This window comes from Vanellus vanellus (genome assembly GCF_965231255.1).
Source record: "Vanellus vanellus genome assembly, chromosome: 13".
Lineage (NCBI taxonomy): Eukaryota > Metazoa > Chordata > Aves > Charadriiformes > Charadriidae > Vanellus > Vanellus vanellus.
The window spans coordinates 12,384,982-12,388,421 of NC_138918.1; positions in this window are offsets into that span (position 1 = coordinate 12,384,982).

Genomic DNA, 3,440 nt, shown 5'->3' on the forward strand with positions numbered 1-3,440 from the left:
AGCAGAAGTACACCAGCGCACCCCTGAACACTCGTGGAGAAGCAGCGTGGGTTTTATAATGACTTTGTGCGTGTGTACAAATACGGACAGATAGACACACAACCATTGGGGGTTATGGCTGGTGTAATTAGAGCTCGCAGAACGATCAGGCTGCGTGAATCAGCCTTCCCTCACTGCTTTCCCAGCCCCTGATATGGTTTCTGATCTCTTTGACCGAGGCTGAGATGAAAATTGACTGCCTGAGCGGAGCAATGGCCGCAGTGGTATTGTTTTGTTCAGGCTATAAAAAGTTTAGCGTGGCACCAAGTCCATGAATGAAGTGAGAACAGGGCTTTTCTAAAACCAAACACATTCAAGGAGAAAAAAAGAAAATTTACAAAAAATCAGCCCCAGTATCCTATTAAATATCTACATTTCACAGTCCCTTAAGGGCTGGGTTTTTACAGGAAAGCTCCCAAGCTATCACTGACACCATAATCCAGCGCCCCATAAATGTATCCAGCCCCAATGCAGTTTACATGTGCCAGCCCTTATCCCCGTATCCCTGTATGCATACAGCACTGGTTGGCGCTGCCCCTCGGCATCAGACGAGAGGAAGGGTTAAACGGGGACCTGGGACTTGCTCTGCTGCCTAAAGCAGAGGGGACTCTGCACAGGAGTCTGAGTCCTCATCCAGCACACCAGGCTCTAGCTCGAACACCGTTTGCAGCTTGGGGACCCTCCCCTACCCCACCGAAAACCTCTGGTGTTTTTTTTTTTTCTCATGGGTTTCCAGCTTTTCTTCTGGGAAGGGGGCACCCTGCATAGCCAGGGCAGGATTAATGCTTTTCTTACCACAAACTGCTGGCTGCAAACTTCTGGGAAAGGTGTCCCCAGCGCCAGCCTCCCTCCGTCCTTCGTGATTTTACAAGTGAAAACGTTCCCCGTTTCTACGTCTGCGGAGGGTTTCCCTGCCCAGCAAGAGGATTTTCCTGCGAGATTCGTTCAGTGTTTTGGGGGAGGGTGGGTGAAAAAAAAAAAAAAGCACCAAACATTTCCTGTACCCCGGGGCTTCACTGCTCCCCAAAACACAGGCTTCGGAGCGGGTGTATTTGCAAGCAGTGAGCTCCGTCCCCACCTCGACACTGCACAGGCGGCTCCGCTGCTCCAGAGCCGGGAAAGGGTGTGGATGCTGAGCGCAGCACCGGTCCCAGCCTAGCATGGGGTCACCCTCTTCACCCCCAAAGGGAGAGGAGCTGCAGGGGGGGTGGCAGCCCCACACAGGGGCAGCCTCTCTTCCTCGGGCAGCAAACCTGAGCGGCTGGGAGAGACATCCCGGCAGCCTCCGGCAGGCGGGTGGCAGGGCTCCCGGTGCCGGCTGCACCGAACCTGGGTGGAAGAAGAACGGTTTGGCCACCAGTTTGGAGTTTTTTGGCGATCTGAGAGCCTAGCTAGCTCATCGGCCGGGGGAGGTGGCCCTGCACACACCTACGGCGCGACCTTGCTGTGAACTTGATGCCGTTGGGAAGCAGCGTGGTCCCGGCACGCAGGCTTGAGTCTGCAGTTGCCCGGACAGAAGCACACGCACGCAGGGCTCACTTGGCCCCCGGGGCAACATCATACGTGCAGTGTCCCCTGCCGCCGGAATCCAGCCACCAGGGACGGTGGAGGGGACCTGCCGCCAGCCCTGCCCGGCCCCTCGCCCCCCCGCCTGGCCAAGGGGGCAAGCGCTGAGGGCAGAGGGGCTGTCGGGCGCTTCCCAACCCACACTCTGCACCCCTGGGGTTTGACGTGCAAAGAAATGACTCCTTTTTTGCCCCCCCCCCCCTTTTTTTTTTTTTTTCCCCTCCCTTCCTGCCAAACCCAGACCCTGCTTGTTGTTGTTGTAGGTATTTATGGGCCTGTTTATCTGATCTCGGGGGAGCCTATTCTTATCTCGGAAGCAGCAAGGGAAGGGTTACACTGGACAGCTCGGTAGACAGTATGGAGCCAAATAAAATACCAATCTGACAAAAAGGAAAAAAAAAAAAGAAGAAAAAAAGAAAGAAAAAAAGAAAAAAAAAGTAATGAACACTCAGCCTCAGCCATCTACTTCACCCAAGAATATGAAGGTACCTGGACCAAACCTGCAAGGACACAGGAGCGCCCGATATTTCTGCACAGCTCCACTTCCCTGTGCTCCCTGGGATGGATCCTGGAAGGGTCCTGGCTCCGCACACGGCCAACACCACCTTCCCCGGGCAGAGAAACTCAGGGAGCAGCCCCCAGATGAGCACGGTCCAGGCTGCGGGCTGGGACCCAGCTCAGCACAGGTCGGTCCCCAAAACAGCTACTGATTTCATCAAGAAATGCCCAGGTCCCCGGCAGGGGAGAGCGCGTTTTAACGTCACTGAAAGAGGGGAAGAAAAAGACATTTTTTAAGTTTCAGGTCGGTTGTTACGGCACTTTGGCTGCGATGCTGCTGTTCACTGTTTCCTTGGGGTGAGCACGGGAATGTCCCTGCTCGGGATGAGAGGCACAGCTGGTCCCCAGCCCTGGCAGGGACTCGCTCAAGGTCGCCCCGAAGGTCATGGCCAGGGCCAGGGCTGCTGCCTCCCATCATGGGGCCTCTCTGGCCTGGCCCCAGCTGGTGGCACAGGGCCGGGGGAGGCATGGGGCTGGGGGCAACCCCTGGACTCGCGCTGGTGGGGAGCAGCGGGGAGCCCCATCTCTGCTCTGGCCTCTCTGGAGTCCAAGGGCACGGCTGGGACTGGGTGGGATGGGGATGGATGGGGTGACCCCTCCTGCCACGCCAAGCAGGGGGACAAGGGCAGCCCCATGCCAGGGGTCCCCCCCACGTCCTTGCCCCCCTCCCCACACCGCACCCCACTCTAATTACCCCCGCTCTTAAGGAAGCGCCTGATAGTTCTGGCCATTTAAGGTAGCCCCGGCCCCTCTCAGTAAGGGTAATTGGGCCATAATTTGTTTTCGGTGTCAAGATGGCGTCAAAGATAAGACAAAAATCTCTAGGTTTGGGGGCTAAAGAGACAGGAGAAATCCTGACCCGGGGCCGACCTCGGAGGAACGGCCACAAGCCCCAGTGAGTAACATGGCAGGTGAAAGATTTACTGCCAGGGGAGCTTTTTGATCCTTTCCCAACACTCGGAGCCTCTCAGCCCAGTTGCTGGCTCCCAAGTTAGTCTCCTGGGAGTACCGCTCAGGTGGGAAGGTTTTCTGTCCAACAGAGGCCCCCTCAGCTGCAAAGTTCATGACATGCAATAGTTCTTCCTCAAATCTCCATGCTCCTGGAGTCACGTGATCCTGAGACCCATCTAAAGAGATTTCCAATCCCTAGCTGGAGAAATGATATCCAAGCATGGGAGGACTCTAGACCCACAAGGCAGATGAAAGCTCTAACTTTGTTTTCTTTCTTTCTTTTATTTTATTTTTTAAAATGAATCCGAACTCTTTGGGTTTTCAGC